At 39.8% G+C, this 20,467-nt stretch overlaps 1 long non-coding RNA gene across 1 annotated transcript; it reads left to right on the forward strand.

Annotated features, from left to right (window-relative positions):
• The first annotated feature begins 15,287 nt into the window (after positions 1–15,287).
• LOC141629728 (uncharacterized) lies at positions 15,288–20,141 on the forward strand. The gene is made up of 2 exons (XR_012537337.1): positions 15,288–15,507; positions 15,607–20,141. It is a non-coding gene; the product is annotated as an uncharacterized LOC141629728 (long non-coding RNA).
• Positions 20,142–20,467: the final 326 nt, after the last annotated feature.

Genomic DNA, 20,467 nt, shown 5'->3' on the forward strand with positions numbered 1-20,467 from the left:
ATATATATATAGAGAGAGAGAGAGAGAGAGGTGGGATTCGGTGAGTCCATAAAACAATATCACGCACTATACAAAACAATATCACGAATTTTTTTTCTTCGAAATTTTTTTTTTCATATTTTTTTTTTCAAAATTTTTTTTTCCCGAATTTTTTTTTTCGTGTAAGCTGTGATATTGTTTAGTATAACGTGTCATATTATTTAGCATAACGTATGATATTGTATTACAAAACACTATCACAATTTTTTTTTTCAATTTTTTTTTTCAAAAAGTTTTTTTTTTTCAGTTGTGATATTGTTTAGTATAACGTGTGATACTGTAAGCTGTGATATTGTGTATCATAACATGTGATATTATATTACTAAACAATATCACAATTTGTTTTTGGTGTAGTATAAGCTGTGATATTGTTTAATATAACGTGTGATATTGTATCATGGACTCACGGACTCAAAAAGACAGGGTGGACTCATGCGATCCTAATCCTATAAATGTGTGTGTGTGTGTGTGTGTGTGTGTGTGTGTGTGTGTGTGTGTGTGTGTGTGTGTGTGTGTGTGTGTGTGTGTGTGTGTGTGTGTTAATTGATTCCCTTGATTCCTTCATTAATTGAGTTAAGGGTAAGATAAGGACCCGAACTTTGCAATTTTTTTCCAATCAAGGACCTCAATGTTTAAATTTTACAGTTAAGGAATTACAAACTAACGCTGTTAACATTCTCTACAAAAATTGCTTGGCCCAACAAATTTACAGTATGCCTTGGTTCTTCTAATCAAAATTGTCATAACAAAAGGCAAATCCTTATGTATCATAATACCATCCATTCATCCCATCCTCCATATTTTGTCCATTGTTCTCTATCGAAGCAGTAATAAGGGCTTTGTATATTCCAATTTTTAGCTAAAAATTCATTCCTTGTCATTGCAAAGGTGTTCTAAGTATGTCTTGTATAAGGCGGTTTTACCCATTTATAGGTTTGTGTTTGGATTCGTCTTATAATTATATATTAGTGTAAAACCGCCTTATACAAGACATACTTAGAACACTTTCTTAGCTTTCGTAGAGTAATTATACGGATCTTCTGTTAATGGTAATGTCATTTAGGTTGGTGTTTTGGGTTCATATTCACGTTTCTTTACATCTATCTAGTTTTGGAGTATTATTGTACGTTGTACTTGTTTTCTTTATTTCTTTGATAGAGTGGTTATGATTATCGTCTTGTGCCTTTGTTTTATTTTTTTGTTTTTTTTTTTCTATTGCGAATCGTCTTGTGTCTTTGTGGACGTTTAAAAACCTAAAAAAATATATTCTTGAAAAAAAAACAATGGATTGTGAAGAAACGATGATTTGGCATATACTAGTTCTTCTATATTTAAAGGGCTTTCTTAAAAATTGAGAAAAGAAATCAGCTTATGCATTTTCATGTATTTAACATAAGTTTTATATAAGGCAGTTTTACATTAATATAATTGTTAAATAGATCCAAACACAACCGTATAAATGGATAAAAGTGGTTATTAAAAGACGTTTCACGATAAATATGTATAAAATCGCCTTACACAAATATTTTTGTTCCAATATTTCTAAAAAAAATGGAGGATGAACAAATAAACGCCCACATACAAATGTCCTTTACCGACCTTAAAATTTCTATGTCATGAGTTTTATAAGAATGAATGGAAATTAAATTTATCAAGAAGTAAACTAAATAAGTGTAGCAACTAGAGTTGACATTTCATTAAAATAAAAAGCTTAATAAAAACAAACAACAATGCTAACGGCAAACAATAACAATGCTAACGGAAAATCATTTGAATCCCTTAACTAGAAAATATAAACGTTCGGGTCCTTAACTATAAAAAAGAACTAGATTTCATGCATGGGCGTTGCCCGGGTAATACCACTACAGTGTATTTTTGGTTACTATTTTTAAGATTTACACTAAAGTGCCATTTAGAGCGTTATTTACATATTTCTAGTACACATTAGTGTAAACACTTCGTTTCTGCACCTCCCGTCAAACACCCAGTGATGATTGGGCCGCATGTTTAGCATATGTCGCGATTTTATGACGTTTTGTAAATCGGTTAATAAACGGTAACTCATACACTCTTGTCTACCTCATGGTCGTCATCTAGGTGTCATTACGGTCGTTTTGATAGTAATTAGAGTACATTTGGAGTCCGGGTTAAAAACCGCTTCATTTTCCCAGAACCGTCAAATCCCGAGTCAAAAACAATGTGCTTGTCTACCTAAGTTTAGGATGTCATGCAATGTTATGAATATATCTCATTTTGAGTCTCATGTCACTTCTTTGGGCTAAACTTAAAGTTTACATTCGAAAATGTGCCTTTCATTTAGTTCAAATGACAACCCGACATTTAGGCCCGTTATACGAGGTGATAACGACTTTTTTGGGTCTGGCCTATTTCATAGAAAGTTCTAGATCTTTCTTTTAGCTTTCCAACGCCACCGAAATCACCTTATTCCGAGTCTTGTAGAGAAAGTTATGCCTAAAATACGATAGGCTGTCAAACGCGTTTTCTCGCGCAGAAGAATCCTACCCGAGAAAGGACGCGGTAAGTACTGCGCCTCTTCTTAGGAGCGCAGCACCTGCTGTGCCTTTTCTCAAGGTTTTCTTTTCGTCCAAGTTTCCATGTTTCAACTAAGTCGATTGTTTCCGGATCTTTCTTTCCTATTCCTTTCCAAATTCTACCCTTACCATAATTCCTCCGTGTGTTTAGTATAAATAGAAGCCTTTGCCTCACATATTTTTCACGCGAGTGTCTGCCCTTCTCTTCTCTCTTTGCATTCTAGACCTTGCTCTAAGCTTTCGACGCCTAAGTGCTTGATCAATCGACCACGTAAGCTCAGATCATTCTGAGTACCAGTCACGTTTGCATGACCGACCAATTTGACCACTACACAATTAATTAATCAATCTTTTAAAATCCCTTTTCAGGGGCACTTTCACATTTGCATTAAAGTTCGAGTCGAGTTACCACTAAAAACCGATTTTAGTTAAATCTCGCGACGCTAACATGTAAGTCTGAGGGTGTAAAATCTCATCTTTTAATCTTGTTTATATTATTGTTGTATTTTATTTTACGAGTTTACATCATATTAATGCCAAGACAATAATTTGTTAAAACACACGTTTCAAACCTTATTTCGTCAAAACTGTTCAGATCTGATGAGTACAAGAAACGCAGTGTCTGCTGCGCCTTCTAGAAGGATCGCAGCTTCAGCTTCGCCTCTTCCAGAGGCTGCTTTCAGCTGCTCTGTTTCTTCTTCTCCTCGGATTCGATCTTTTCTCCTTCTTTCTCTTTCAATTCTTTTCTTTTCTTTCAACCTACATTTTCTAATTAGCTTTCATCAAATTATTTTACCTCTCAATTTATTTTTCTTAAACCTTTTCTTCTTTAATCGGTTTAAATCGCTAATTCTTCATATTGGTTGATTTTTTCCGTCTCATACTCAAATCTGGGTTTTAGTGACTCGGTAATTAATACTTGGTCTCTTAAACTCACTTTTTGTACATTAAAGTTCCTGTTTATTTTTTAAACTCAACCTTTATGCTTTCAAATCCGTTTAATTCGTCTTATAATCATTAGTAATCGATATTAATTGGTTTGAGACAGTTTTTGTATATAAAATTCATTCTTAATATTTATCATTCGGGTGTAATCATTAACATGTAATATCAATTTTTTACAATCAATCAACCGTAACAACCAACCGAGTCTGAGTTTTACAGTCATTATCCGTCCCGGAAAAAACGCAATGGGTGATGCGCCTCTTCCAGAGGATGCACCCATTGCTGCGCCTGTTCTAGGCTGACTTTTGCCTCTGAACTCACTCCCGTTTTGACGTAGTGTATATATTAATCGACTATTATTCGTATTATCACCTATTTAGCTATATTTTAAATCTTTTAATTTATTTTTGTCAGTTTTAATTAATTTCCTTATTTTCCTTATTTTCCAAATTTCCTTATTTTTTAATTTTCCTTTTCTTTTATTCCCTTATTTCTTCAAACTTCCTCTTCTTATTTATTTCCTTTTTCTATTTATTTCATTTTCTTTTAAATTTTCTTTTCTTTTAATTATTTCCTAAATCCAGTCTTTGACATTTATATGATGTACATTCAGTTGTAAATTATATTTTGTTCTTTTATCTAGCTTTTTCACATGTAATTAATATAAATTCCAACTTCGACATAATTAATTACTAAATTCTTTGTTAACCAACATAGTTTAATTTCACATGCTAGGATTAATCTATTGTTTGTTGCATTGCATGCATATAATCGATGACATATCAAGTATAAATAACTTCCCTAATCATTAGTAGAGGCCGCTATCGAGGCGGGCGGGATTAGATGTTCAGTAAAAGGACTTCCTAATACATACCCTCACCCCTTACTCCAGAGCTCTGTGAACATCCGTGTTCATTGGCATCCACAAGAGTCATTCTAGACATAGAATGCTAAGGGTAACGAGTTCTTAATGTTCATGTCACTACTTTGTGTCTTGACATGGCACGAGGTATTCGAACGGTTCCAATTTCCCATAAAAATTGGTGGCGACTCCACAAATGAACGCTTATACAAGAGCTTTCGCGCGCGCCGCGGGTGGCCCATGTCCACAGTTTGGCGACTCCGCTGGGGAACATACACTTACGTGTTACCCAGGGTGAAACTTGAACGAGGTTAGGGAATAGTTTATACGAGACAGTTGTCGATTTTCATTACTCGACCTTCTTAGGTCGTTTTATTCGGCCTTCCTAGGCTTAACCCAACCCATTCGACTAATCGTCCCGTCTGGACAGTCTAAATTCTTATCTGGCCTAAAGATGGATAGCGATTGACGTCACCCATACCGTGGTATATACTCTTGTTTGTATCAAGGGCCTTCACTACTCGAGGAAATGGACTAGGAACCGACCTTACTCATGTTTGGCACGGACCTCTCCACAGACCAGAGTTTGATTCCTTGGTATGGCAACCCACCTTTTTAACCCAAAACCCTTTAAATGCACTCAGCATATCGTTATAATTCCCATATGTATGTTTGTATCACATACTTGATCCCCATTTGTAAACAAAACCATGACGAAATTTTGTAAAATAATATCCATTACCTTTCCACTTTCTGTAAAATTCAATTATCAAAACTCTATCCAATTTTAAATTTTCCATAAATGAAAGCCTTCGTAAATTCTAAAAAAAAAAAAAAAAGTCCAAAAAAAAAAACGTTTTAAATCAAAATATTTTCAAACCATGTAAATGTAAATGTGTAAATTCAATTCGACTAAGTTAGAGTCAAAATTCAAACCGACTATGTCCAAGTTGGAACTCTGTCGAGTCATAAACCCGTCTTCCTTTACATTTTGGGTCTTTTCAAATTGAATCCAAGTCCTAAGGCGTCACGCCGTTAGTTTGGACCCCTATACCCCGATTCAGTTAGGATCTAAACATTTCCGACACCTCGGGTCGCACATGCCCGAGTCATACATAAAAGACTTATTAACATCTACAAGCACACCTCGGGTATCTACACTTATACCCGAGTCTAGAATCAACATGTGTCATCAATCCCGTCAATAAGGTTAGCCGTATAAGGGTCACTCCGTCAAAGTCAACACTCGAGTCTAAATTAAAGTCAAGCACCGTAAATTCAAGCACGAGAAGTCGCTCACGACATTTCATGAATTCACAAGTCGACGTCTAGATTTGTCGTCTTATCCTCATAGCTACTTGTCCCTTCTTGTGTTCGTTGATTATTGCCTTAGTATGCGTGATCCCATGTCGAATCGAGTTGTAATGCGCGTCATTTCTGTCGAGTAGGAATCCAGCAAGTTTCGTCAGTCAGCAAAGTCACGAAGCAGCTCAAGCCACAATCACCGTGTCTCTCCAAGACGTTTATGCCATGGTCCTGCGAGTTCAAGCTACAGTGGAAAATTTGAGCATTCGCGTCCTCACCCTTGAAAATGGGATGGTGAAAAAGAACACGCCACCTAGAGAAACCTCTAGTCTAGGTCGTCCAAAGCTTACCTCTTGCAATAAATGTCACCCTAGAAAGCCGAAAACAAACGAAAGGAAACCTGGGAGGCATCAAAGGGTGTTTTCTGATTTAGGCATGTCTTATGCCAATGCTTTGAAGAGACTCTCTATCTAAGGTAAGCTATATCCAATAGGTCTGACTCCGGATCCACCTTTAGAGAAGCAGGTGAACCTCTGGAAGGGCAACAAATACTGCCTATATCACCAAGGTAGAGGCCATGATATTGAAGAGTTTTTCTCTTGAAACACACCATCCAAGATATGATCGAAGAGGGCAAGTTTCCAGTGCCACCTTCTGTCGAGCAATCCAAGAAGATCAACCCTCTTGGGTCTAGCAGCACTAAACATAATGAAGAATCATCCCTAGATTGTTCTCATATCCTCGATCCTCGTGACGACGAAGAAATAAATGTCCTCGAAGACGACGATATCCAAAGTGGAATGCTAATGCTTTCCATTGCCTTCAACAGTAAATTTTCCAAGATAGAGGGAGCCATTGATAACCTAAACTCTCGGCTTTCCAACATAGAGAATCAGTTTGCTGAAATGGGTAAGAAACTTGAGGCCCAACCTCCCAAGATGAAAAGTGTCCAGACAAATCCTCAACCTGATAGTCCTAAATCAAAAAGTGAGCAACCTATTTCTAGTTCTTCTCATCTAGTAATCAAAATCAACAATGGCAACCTCATGGAGCCTTCGTCAAAGAAACCTAACAACTCTCCCAGGTCATTCACAAGTCTAGGCATACCTTATGCCCTAGCCTTAAACAAATTATCCTCTCTAGGTCTTCTTCAACCGATAGGGCCTACCCTAGATCCGGAAAAGAAGTCTAAGTTTTTGGATGGCAATTCGTATTGTCAATACCATAGAGGAAGGGGGCATGACACCGAGAGTTGCTACAAAGTAAAAAAATATCATCCAGGATAATATCGAGAGCGGCGAGTATTATGTATCGACCTTTGCTCAAACTGACATTAAGTTTGATAGAGCTAAACTAATAGAAGCTCCACCCAGAAGACCGGGACGGGCTCCTAGAGCATTCGCTAACTTTGGCATCACTTATGCAGCAGCACTACAAATGCTAGTATCACAAGGAAAATTACACCTACTCGGTCCAACTCCGGACCCTGAAAACATACTGCCTAGATGGAACAGTAATGCATATTGCCAATATCATCGTGGTAGGGGACATGATACAGAAGAATGCTTTTGTTTGAAGTACATGATCCAAGATATGATCGAAAGCGGGAAGTTGTCCCTCTTAACTTTTAACCCACACGGCAACTTAGACAATCCTCATGGATATACCACTTATCAGGAAACTCTTCTTGACCGTTATCCTTCTAGTGTTCCCAATGATGAGGACGAGGTGCTCAAATGGATGAATGCTCAAAGTCAGATGTCAAAGCCAATTGCTGGAAAAGTAAATGTTCAAGCAAGGGCCGATGATTACGAGTCTGGATCTAAGATCACGTCTAAGTCCGAGTCCTAGACTTTCTTTCCCATAATTGTTCTAGTATCTTTCTTTGTGTCCATTTCCATTCCTGGTGACAACCTGGGGGCTGTCCCACGAGTCACATGTCTTCTCGAGTCTATATATTTATTATTCATTTCAATAAAAGTACACTTTTCAATCCACTTATTCTTCTCTTCCTTTACCCTTTTCCTGTGACAACAAGAATTGGTTTGAGACATTTTAAAACAAACGAACAACACATGTCAATCAATGTGAGTGCACTTAAATGATGTTATATTTCGAGTTGTAGAGGACCTGAAACTCCATGTTCATTTTCCTTACCTATTCCATGTCTGGCAATAGAAACCTTAATATAACCCCAGTTTAGTACGAGCCTATCTCAAGGGATTCTAGGACGAATCCAGACCATCTCCCTTTGTTAACGATCCATGACGGAAGGCAAGCCCATTCGCCACAATAAACAACCCGTGTTACTAAAGACCAACCCGTTTCACACCAAAGCGCTAGTCTGACCTAAATCCATGGTAGCAAGCAAATCCAAGACGATACAAGCCATGATCAAAGACAACGACTCAGTCAAGAGAAATGACCAAGATCAATATCTAAGGCCGCAGTTATGCCCGTAATCCAAGACAAAAGAGTCAAAATAAGAAGGCTCAATCAAGCAAGTCAATGTCAATATCCAAAGTCAAAGTTATCTTCAAAAACCCGAATCAAGAATCTGAGCAAAATCCGAGATATATTCCAGACCAAGAATCTGAGTTTGAATCAAGAACAAGCCTGAAATCAAATACTGAACAGAATGATGCTGAAGTCTTTATAGAATCAAGTTACAGGGTAGAATCAAAACGTCGATGAAGATGGTCAGCTAGCACCCTCACTTAGCCTTTCACACACCCTAAGTCCCTCCCGAGACCGTTACAGGGAGATAGTTAGGAATTTTGAGAATCCTCTCAAGCTCGTCAAATATACCCATCCTTTAGAGCCAAGACATGGAAACTTGATCCCACGTCATTTTAACCTACCTTTATGTGCTCAGGCTACATCAAGCCAGGAGACTCCATTTCCAATCCATATTACAAGCCATAATCCCATCAAGCCTTAACTCCACAGAATCAAGCTCTAGAGATTTGTCCATCAAAGCCTCTTATTTCCGGGCTCCACATTCCAAATATCCAATCTGGTTTCAACTTGACCCAGGCACGGAGTCTTCAAATACTTTGCTACCCGGGACGGGACGTACCCAATTCATCCTTAGGGTCCACTTCCAGGTATGCTCACATGACAAGGAATTTTTTACAAAATTAGTTATACCTCTTTGGTCGATGATCAGAGGGAGTTATCTCAAATCGATTCTTCTAGTCACCAAAGGAATATACTCTCCTGACCCATGCACTTTAAGGTCCTAACAATATAAGCTTAGGCACACACCTGAACTACGAGCATGGTTTGATTTCACCTCTTCAGGTGGATACGTAGGCAGTCCTTTCTTACACAAGAAGGATAGAACCCCAACACTCAAACAAAATTAACCAAACCTCAGAACTACGATCTGGTTTGATTTCACTCCACGTGAATACGTAGGCAGTCCTCATGAACACGACCATCCCAACTTTTAACTTTTAACCTCAATTATCAACCATCTCAAATATCAACTTTCAACCTCAATTTCAACCTTCCAACCACAATTTCCATTTCTACCTTTTTATTGGGGGCTCCTTTTTGTCACCCAGTCTCCTTTTTTTTTAGCAAAGTCTAGAGTCATCTTCTCATCCTGGGAGCTTCTCTTCCGATATGCCACCCTTCCTTTATTCCTCTCTCATTTGAGTCGAGCTAGTGCTCGGTCTGGGCAATGACAAAGGTCTTAGATCAATTCTCCAAGTTATCGTGCCGCAAGAGGGGTCTCTTTTACAGCAAGTGGTGGCAAAAGGGTGTCCAAGTTGTAATACCCAGGATATTCAAGGACTCTGTTGACCGACCCTGTTAACCAAGACAGACCGTATGGATGAATGGGTGAGGGATCAGGCTTGTAACATGAGCCTTATAGGATTGTTTACTCGAACTAGCAGAGGCTACTCGGCCGAGTATCGTCTATACTCGACCGAGTAGAGCCTACTCGGCCGAGTACTCCAGTACTCGACCGAGTATGGGTGCTGTCAACGCGTTAATATAAAACGCAAGTTCGCGAGATTCATTTCATTTTCCTCATTTTCTTCGACAGTTCCTCTTTCTCTAACCCTAGCCTGCCACTCTCTCCTATCATTCCTATCTCTATACACTCTCATAAGGTAGCCTACACCTCCACCATGGGGAAAGACGGGATTCACTTAGGAAGGTTGTGTGCGTGGTCGTTGTCTACGACGTCGGCGATGCGTGTTATTAGGTAAGTCTCTGCCTTGTGTCTTCTTTGATAGATTTGAGGATAGTTGCATAATAGGGAATGACTATCGTTGTAGGATGCATTTTGGAGTCTTGCTTGGCTATGTGTGGATGTCTTTCACAACTTGCGATGAGGTATGGTTTCCCTACTCAGTTTACTGTTCAATGATTTAAGATTTGATTGTATTGTGATTGTCGCTATCTACTAATCATCGGGGTACAGATGTTGTAGTGATAGTGTTCGTGTGGTTGTGTTATGATGGTTGTGATGTTGTGACACCTGTGAGGCTGGATATGTTGTGTTTGTGGTGGAGTCACTTGCGGGAGTGGCTTCACACCCTAGTTCGCCCTCCGTGGAACCCGTCACGAGAGGGGATATGCACATTAAGGGGCAGGGAATACTAGTCGCTCATTGAGAAGCTGGACTTGGTAGGGATGGGCTGCGGTCACCCACTGGCGGCGAAGATTACCTGTTGTGATGGGTAATCTGGCAGGGCTACACATTTTGGTGTGTAGTCGTTTACTGTGTGAGATCGGGAGACCGGGGTTGGTGGATGATCAGCTGGTTATTTGTCGTACTTGTCTTATTTTGATTGCTCGGTAACTGACCCCATGTTATGTTTTAAAAATTGTGGTGATCCATTCGGGGATGGTGAGCATTTGGCTTAGCAGGTGCAGTTGGTTGTTGCTCTGTGGCTGCTAGGATGGGAGGGATCGAGTTATCACGTTGCCAGTCTAGAAGTGTTGTATCACGAGTTATAGTAGTATTCATCTTTTGTAAAAGTGTTTGTATTCAGTTACGTTGTAAAGGCCACATTATTGTATTAACAATGTTCTTTTATTGTCTATTTGATCTACTACCTCGGGTAACCGAGATGGTGACACCTTCGTACACTGGTATGTTCCTTGGTAAGGCATCCTTGTGTGCGGGGGTATTACAAAGTGGTATCACAGCCGACGATTTTGGATCCTGAACCAATGAATCTAATGAATGTAGGGCGTCAACTAAAATGAACCTGGTGTATGTGCGTTGGGAGCCCCAGCCGATGCTAGATTTTGAGTGAGTAGGCGCCCTCATTTCAAAATCATGCCCCATCGAGCTTAAGCCAGACACGGGAAAAAGGGTAGCTAGTAAGAGTCGTTACTCTGTGATGGTCATTATGTGCATTTGAGGTTAGGATGATGTGTCTCTATGTGCGTGGGAAAGTTTAGAATTGTGAATGAATCGTTGCAAGATGTGACCAGGGGTAAGTCAGTTAATGTGCTTGATAATGGTTGTGTTATGTGATGATTGCTATCTTGTAAATGTTTGATTTAAGGTAAGTGTAATGGGATTAGCGGGATGTCTAAGAATGTGGTATGTGAGTTTAACTTTGCAGGTACAGTAATTAATGATTACATGTGCTTAGGATTACATGTAAATTGTTTTATAGCAAAGCATGATGTGTAGGTGGAGATGATGATTGATTTGGTAATGGATGTGCAAAAATTTGTGTTGATGCGTGTCTATGTGGTAGAAGTAAGCTCTAACAGTGACGAGCTGGTTGCACGGAACTCCGAACTATGTTATTTATTTTGTAGGAACATTAAAGATTCAATTCTATCTCAACTCTTGGAAACTCGACCGAGTAGAACTACGTACTCGACCGAGTAGACAATACTCGGCCGAGTATGAAGGTGCTCAACCGAGTGCCCATTTTGTGGAAATTAAATTCGCTACTGTTCTCGAAAACTCGACCGAGTAAGTAGAATACTCGACCGAGTAGTCGATACTCGTCCGAGTATACTAAGTACTCGACCGAGTATTGTTTTATCGGGGACTAACCGGGTTATACAAAAACCCTATTTTCGTCCCATTCTTTCCTATTTCCGCCTCCCAACTCTTCATCTCCTTCTCTTTAAAACCCCATATTCCTCCTTCCTTAAGCTCTTTGGGTAAATTCTTGGTGTTCAACTTGTTCATGCTTGCCACAAATCAATTCAAGGTAAGGTTTTTACTCATTTTCTCCCTTTATTTTCAATGTTATGATATGATTTTGTTAATATTTCGAATTGTCATCATAAGTAACTGAAATTAAGTCTTCTTCATGTTATTCTTTGGATTTAATCATATATAAACCTCGATTATACCGTTATTAAAGCAATTTCTTGGTTTAAATTGGATTTTTGAGTTCTAGGGTTTGCTAAAATCGATATACCTTGTATTTTGTTTGATTATCACACTGTCTTAAGCCTATTGATGTTGGTAAAGGTGTTTTGAGTAAAGTATTGGTGTTTTGAGTAAAATACTTGTTGATTTGCTGAGAAAATTTCCTTAAAAGTTCGTCTCAAATTTTTATACAAGTAAAAACGGTCCATCTGTTGGTAAAGTTTTGGTGTGCCTAGCACCTTTGTTAAAGACTTACCTTTTGCAGCATGGTGAAAACCAGAGGCCTACCCAACAATAGGACCCGTCCTAACGTCCAACTTGAGACGGGTCAATCAAGCAGTGGACCTGTAATCCCACCGGTGGAGGCATATCCATCGGTAGTTTTCTCTGATTTCAAGCAGCGCAAGGCCTTTGTAGCCTTGATGAGGCGTCCTTTCCAACCTACTCGGTGTGTGAACCTCGAGATTTTAGAGACCTTGGGGATTAGGGGAGACATAATTTATATATTTGAGATTTTGGGAATGGAGGGGTTATATCATTTAAGGAAGAAGTCCTACCCCCATCTGACCTTAGAATTCCTGAGCTCGTACGAGTATGATAAGAAGGAGAATACCGTCTCCTTCCGTCTCACGAATGAGGATCACGAGCTGACTTTGGATGAGTTTGCGGGCCATCTGGGTTTGGAGGAGGAGGGGACGAGATACCTAAGTGATGTGACTAAGAATAGTGGTGCCCCTCTTTACCTTCCTTTCTTGACTGGCCGACCTGCCCCTAGTGCCAGTGCTATGCTGATCAATGATGTGCAGCATGTTTTCCTTTGTATGTTCCTGAGGATGATGACTTGTTTGTTGTATGCGAGAGATGATGTGAGTAAGCTTAATTCTCATGAGGTCATGTTACTTATGTCTTACCTTAACTTGCACCGTAGGAAGCCGTTCTATTATAGTGCTCCAGGGATAGTGTGCTCTAGTCTAGAGCGTATGGCACAGTCTGACACCCGACACATTGCTTGCGGGGCCATAGTGACCCACCTAGCTCAGCGACTGGCTGATTTTGAGGCCCCACCTCCTGAGGGGGATGAGTATGTGGAGACCGTTCCTACCATGGACGCCCCGTATTGGCGCCAGAATAGATGGTTGAGGAAGTTGGATGACGGGTCTTATGCCTGGAGGGTGAGGGGATCTATGTGGATGGTACTTCCTGAACCCCGCCCATCTCCCTGTTGTTGACCACTTGGCTGAGTGGGAACCCTGTGCTATACCTAGGCCTGAGCCTCGGAACTATCTGATTCATCCTACCATTCTTTTGGACCTACCTGAGACGGTCACCGTGCCTGAGGGACAGCAGCAGGCACCTCCCCCACCTCGTGAGCGCCGTAGGGTCAGACAGTCTAGAGCAGACCCGGTTGTGACCGAGCCTTGATACTCAGCCTCGAGACCTGCTCTTACCAGTACTCGTCATATCCCACCGTGCATGACCCTAGGATGCATCCGAGTGACTTGTCCGAGCGGATCTCCACTACTGTGGTGCTCTGCAACATGCATGAGATGGCCCATAACCAGGGCATAGGGACACAAAATAGCTCACACTGCCTGGTGGAGAGGACTGGAGTGGACACGGGAGTCTTCCACAGCTACGGAGTTGATCCTGGTTTCTGGAGGCCACCGGAGGAGACATAGTTTGGCTGCCTCGCGGGACCATGGGGAGCCAACTACGGCAGCCAGCTATGAGGGGATTACTCAGCAGCAGCAGGCTTTCCAGGAGCGGGTAGTTCAGGTGCAGGTACTTCTGGTGCAGGTGGTGATGATAACATGGAGGAGGGTCCTGGCTTTTGATCCTTTTGTTGTATTTCCTGGATTGGTTTCTTTTGGGTTGGATGTTTATTTTCCGGATTTATTTCTTACTGTTGGATGACTGTACTTGGCCATAAGGCCGTTACTTATTTTAGCTTATCGTGTGGAGACGTGTTGGATTTAGTTATGTTTGGTATTGTTGTAGAGAGTTTGGTTGCAGGTTAATTCAGGAATGCATTGTGTGAACTGCGTCAAAAGCTCTCTGCCTGTCACAACTCGACCGAGTATAGACACTACTCGAACAAGTAGAGCTTACTCGGCCGAGTATACAGTTATACTCGACTGAGTATTGCTTACTCGACCGAGTAGCCACTCATACTCGGCCGAATATTACTGTTACAGGGACCATGATGTTTGATAGTTACGAATTGTAAGATTTATGTGAATATTTGTATGACGGAGTGTGTGGGTGCTTTATAGTGTCGCTTAGCGTAATCCATTGTCTAAAAATGGGCTACAGACATGTTACAGGTATGTATGCACTTGGATAACATATCGATCTATGGAAGTTAGTCATATTGCTATGGTTGAAATAAAGGAACTTAACTTGTTCAAGCTACCGCATGAGTCTATATGTGATAGGTGAATGTTAACGGAAAGTGTGGTAGCTGTCACGAGTCTTATATGTATAAATGTTTGGTTATTTAATGCAACCTTTCGCGTTGTCAATGCTTGGCTACAGTTATAACGGGTCTAACTAGGTGAGTGAAACTGGTGGTCAGTATGTGACTAAAATAACAGATAATGCATAAAGCTGCTATCATTTGATAACAACATCTTTAGATGTATATAGAATACTGAATTTCTGTCACTTTTTGTTGCTATGGATCACATTTGGGTAATGTCATAGGTTAAGTTTTGTAACATGATTTAAAGTCAAGTACAGTTGTGAGTAATGTCACAGTTACGATGTATGTGTTTATTGTGGGTACGGAAGGTAATTAGTGGTGAACTTCGGGGACGAAGTTCCTTTAAGAGGGGAAGAGTAATGTCGCGAAAACTGTAACACCCACGAATTTATCATTTTGACATCTAAAATTTATTTAACCGTTTAGTTAATTTATTTTATATTTTTAAATTATTTAATTTAATTAATCTCCTTTTTAACATAAATTTTATAAAAGTTACATTTTCACAAGCTTATTTATATAAAATAAATAATTTTGTCGGATAATATAAATAGCGACAGTAGTAATAATAATAAAGCTCCGTCTTAAATTATAGTAGGTTTAAGACGTATTTCCGTCCAGTAAAAGACCGTCACATTTTCACATATGAGACTAATTTATTTCCGACCTATCCCGTATTGACAACACATCGCTCACTTTTATACCTAAATAAAATAATCATTCTATTTGTTGTCTCTCACTCTCACAACTTTGGACTTATCCCCAACCCACTTACCCTTTTCTTTTTTTCGAAACCCCTGTCAAAACAACAAACACACAGCATTAGCAACAACAAAACCAGCGAGCAAGCAAAACCCCATTTTCGACAACCTAAAAACCCAGATTTCACGCTCATTCCTTCACCAATCCTCTTAATTTTGTACCATTCTTCTCCTTATTTCCTCCTTCATCTTTCAAGGTAAGAAAGTCTTGTTTTTGGGGTGGTTTCGTTTTTCGCCGTCTTATAAAAGTGTCATCTTTTAGGTTCTTTATCCCGTTTTCTTGCTCTTTAATGAAGGATTTGAAGACCCGGAGTAAGACTCAAGCTTTGGGGACCGTTTATTCGAAGTATAAGGAGCGTTTAAGGTAACAGTGATAGGTTACTCGACAAATGTCGAAATTTTCGTCCGTGGTGTTGTTTTATATGCTCCTGATTTTGGGACGGTTTCGTCCTCTGCTTTGGGCAGTCGAAATAAGGGTTTGTGTGGGCTGTTTTTACATGGTAATCTCGAGTAGTGTTGGGTGTAAATCGGTTATTGTCATTCTTGAGTAGTTGTGAAAAATAAGTGAAGGATATGACAATTTATCTCTGTATGACTGAAAAAAAAAAGGAGTCATAATGGTTTATGAACATGAGGAGGTAGCTGATGAATATGATGGGTCATCGGGTAGGTTTGTTTTACCCATCTTCGTCTTACTCTTAGATAGTACTCTCTCGTGCTTGATTTTGCCAACCGCCTTTGGGATGGATAATGCCTTCTGTAACTATTATTTGTCCCCTGGTTTTCATATAAATGGGAATATTGGAGCTATAATATAATATGCCTGCCTCCTCCATAATTAATCAATCTCCTTTTGATGTCAAGGTGCTAAAATTTTTGTGACTGTTCTCATTGTTGCGCTCCACTTAATGTGCTTATGGTTATGGAAGGGATGTGATTGTCATAGTGGGGTTAACTTTTGTGCTTGGTTTTATTTGAGCTTCTGGTTTTTTTTTCATGTCAACAAACTTTAGCTCTCTGATTGTTTTAAGTTAACCTTCCAGTCTTTGAACATGAGACGTCCGATATTGATAGTAACTGATGAATCCGATTAGCATCCGTGTTCCCCATTTTCTCCAACTTCTATGTATGTTGCTTACTGCCTAACGCCATCTTAAGTCTGATATACTCATTTCCTGGCTACAGTGATGTCACGAAAGGGATTTACATGTTTTTAATAATGTGTTAAGTAATAATGTCGATATAAATTACCGTCTTAACATGCCCATGAACTCGTGTTGTTGTTTACATGTTGCTTTGAGCTTGATATGCTTCATCATTTGGGCTTGTTAGGTTTATTTACTTGGGTTTGTACCATGCTCCATATTTATGGGCCAACCAAATATGTTTAGTGTGGACTTATGAATGACTCACATGTTATTGGGTACATTCTATCTCGTATTTTTATATATCGTAATTCGTTAAATATCGCTTATTTTTATATTCTTTTTACATGATTAATAATAGTGGAATACATTCTTTATTACTTCATTTGTATATGAAATGGCGTGTTTTCATTTTAATATGAGACCAATTTAATTATTCATGCCTTGTGAGTGGTAAATGGTTTATCTTACATTTGAGCCATTATTAATTGAAGGCTTGTTTTGCCCATTGTAGATGGTTCATTTTCATTTCTTTACATTTTTTTTTATTCAAGTGACTAATATTGAAGAAATGGGTTACTTATTCTTGTTCATGAATATAATTTGGCATGAAATGTCTCGCTTGGATTATCATCAGTTCATTACATGTAGTAGTCTCTTTCCAAGTTTATTCGTATCGGTTGGTTGAGTCGTATTCATTTGATAATGCCTTTATACTATACCGTATTGCTTAACTTATCTTTACGCCTCTTTCGGACTGTCCTGCCGATTGTGGGTTTAGCTCATATTTTCCGCCTCTTTCGGACTGTCCTGCCGATTGTGGGTTCTCGATTTGCGTTTTAGGGTTCGAGTCTTGGATGTGGACTGTCCTGCCGCATGTCGAATCGGGAACTGTCTTTGTCCCCGAGAGTCCGCGCGATTTAGACTAGGACTGAGTCTTGGGAGTACCATTGTCGTCCTACCAGGGGAATTATATTTTGATATATGAGTAGTAAAGGTCTTGCTTGGTTTAGATATTGGTATTTATCTTTCAAGGCAAGAGTTATGCCTTGTGTTGTTTGTTTTGGTCCTATCGGATACTAGGGGTGAGCTATAAGCCCTCCAGGTGCGATATGATCGTCGGGATTGATCTTCTCATCCGTTCTTATGGTGAGATGCAAGCCATAAGTTTGAATGTGACATTAGTAGCCACGTCCCGTGCAATGTTTGCTAAGTGGTTTTCCAAATAATGGCTATGGTTTCTATTCTTGTAATTTGCATTGGTTGATCCCTTACTTAACTGCTTCACATGATTCGGATTCTAATCTCATATCTATGTTGTAATTCCTTGAAATGTGTACCTTTGCATAAATGACTGTATTCTTGTCCTTCATATTATTTAATGGTCTCACGTGAAAAGTGGAATCTTTATTATGCTAATGTTGGCCTATCTTATTCCATCTCAATTATTTGCCATGATTACATATAAACTTGATATTCTTATCTTTTGTATGTATCTTATATGACTTATCTGTTTTAGTTCTTTGTTATGTTCGTTTTGACATTTTGTGGCTGGGAGTACCTTGAGTTACTCCCCATTGACTGTGGTGTTCATGTTTACATGAATGACAGGTTCTAGTTAGTGCATTTATGGGGTGAAGACAAGTGTGAGCTAGCGAGCACTTTGGCCTTATAGTCGGTTTATTAGGATTGCTTAGACTCACCTTTAATTATATTGTCATTCTAGGGATATATTTTTTCTCACCTTGACTATCGCGTTTGTATAATTTAAAATTTATTTCCGTATTCTTTATTTATGTTTTCGATTTTAATGAACCCGCGCTTTAATCTTTAAAAGTTTCAAAAATTTCCTAAAATTCCACATTTTATAAGTTATATTTTCCGCGTTATTGCGGGGGTTCACAGAAACAAATCACATGTATGTTATGTATCATATGTATGTTATGTATGATAGTATTCGGTATTGCATTCATGTTACATGTTATTGTAGTTACATTTACGTTTCTTTGAAGTTGTATCGATGTTATATTTTAAGTGATATGAACGTACGTTGAACAACTCTGTAGGGGTGTGTGGGACGTGTACTTTTGTGGTTGTGTATCGCGGCTGGTCGTTGTGTTGCTTTTAACATGTAGCATGGGATGGGAACATATTTTATTATGAATTTATGATGGGATTATTTCCCGTAAGGTTTTGTGTGTGATAGTTGATGGCTGGTAATACATGGAAGAACAGATGTGATGGTATGATGGTTGTTTGAATAATGTGGTGGGGTGGTAGTGTCAAGGATGGCAAGAGTTCGTATGCCTTTATGTATGTAGATGGTGTCATAGTACGTAACCTACTGGTGAGTGACGTGTGGGCTGAACTTCGGGGACGAAGTTCTTTTAAGGGGGGGAAGACTGTAATACCCAGGATATTCAAGGACTCTGTTGACCGACCTTGTTGACCAAGAAAGACCGTAGGGATGAATGGGTGAGGGATCAGGCTTGTAACATGAGCCTTATAAGATTGTTTACTCGACCTAGTAGAGGCTACTCGGCCGAGTATCGCCTATACTCGACCGAGTAGAGCCTACTCGGCCGAGTACTCCAGTACTCGACCGAGTATGGCTGCTGTCGACGCGTTAATATAAATTGAAAGTTCGCGAGATTCATTTCATTTTCCTCATTTTCTTCGACAGTTCCTCTTTCTCTAACCCTAGCCTGCCACTCTCTCCTATCATTCCTATCTCTATACACTCTCATAAGGTAGCCTACACCTCCACCATGGGGAAAGACGGGATTCACTTAGGAAGTTTGCGTGCGTGGTCGTTGTCTACGACGTCGGCAATGCGTGTTATTAGGTAAGTCTCTGCCTTGTGTCTTCTTTGATAGATTTGAGGATAGTTGCATAATAGGGGATGGCTATCATTGTAGGATGCATTTTGGAGTCTTGCTTAGCTATGTGTGGATGTCTTTCACGACTTGTGACGAGGTAGGGTTTCCCTACTCAGTTTACTGTTCAATGATTTAAGATTTGATTGTATTGTGATTGTCATTATCTGCTAATCATCGGGGTACGGATGTTGTAGTGATAGTGTTGGTGTAGTTGTGTTGTGATGGTTGTGATGTTGTGACAGCTATGAGGCTGGATATGTTGTGTTTGTGGTGGAGTCACTTGCGGGAGTGGCTTCACACCCTAGTTCGCCCTCTGTGGAACCCGTCACGGGAGGGGATGTGCACATTAAAGGACAGGGAATGCTAGTCGCTCATTGAGGAGATGGACTTGATGGGAATGGGCTGCGGTCACCCACTGGCGGCGAGGATTACCTGTTGCGATGGGTAATCTGGTAGGGCTACACACTTTGGTGTGTAGTCGGTTACTGTGTGAGATCGGGAGACCGGGGCTGGTGGATGATCAGCTGGTTATTTGTCGTACTTGTCTTATTTTGATTGCTCAGTAACTGACCCCGTGTTATGTTTTCAAAACTGTGGCGATCCATTCGGGGATGGTGAGCAGTTGGCTTAGCAGGTGCAGTTGGTTGTTTCTCTGTGGCTGCTAGGATGGGAGGGATCGAGTTATCACGTTGCCAGTCTAGAAGTGCTTTATCACGAGTTATAGTAGTATTCATATTTTGTATAAGTGTTATATTCAGTTACGTTGTAAAGGCCACATTATTGTATTAACAATGTTCTTTTATTGTCTATTTGATCTACTACCTCGGGTAACCGAGATGGTGACACCTTCGTACACTGGTATGGTCCTTGGTAAGGCATCCTGGTGTGCAGGGGTGTTACACAACTAGACAGCTGATCTACGGCTCATGCCTTGCCTTTATATGTCCCCATCATTCTTGCAATTCTTCTACCGTGGAAACTGATACGCATTGTCACCCATACTTGGCTAGGGGTTACGCATACATAGGCAAAGTCTGTCAGAGTCATCCCCATGTCGCGTCCTAGAAGGTCTGCGTCCGCGTCAGTCACGTGTTTAAAGCTCATTTGAATATCCATAACGCATTACAAACGAC

Source organism: Silene latifolia, chromosome Y, assembly GCF_048544455.1.
Source record: "Silene latifolia isolate original U9 population chromosome Y, ASM4854445v1, whole genome shotgun sequence".
In the NCBI taxonomy this organism is placed as follows: Eukaryota; Viridiplantae; Streptophyta; class Magnoliopsida; order Caryophyllales; family Caryophyllaceae; genus Silene; species Silene latifolia.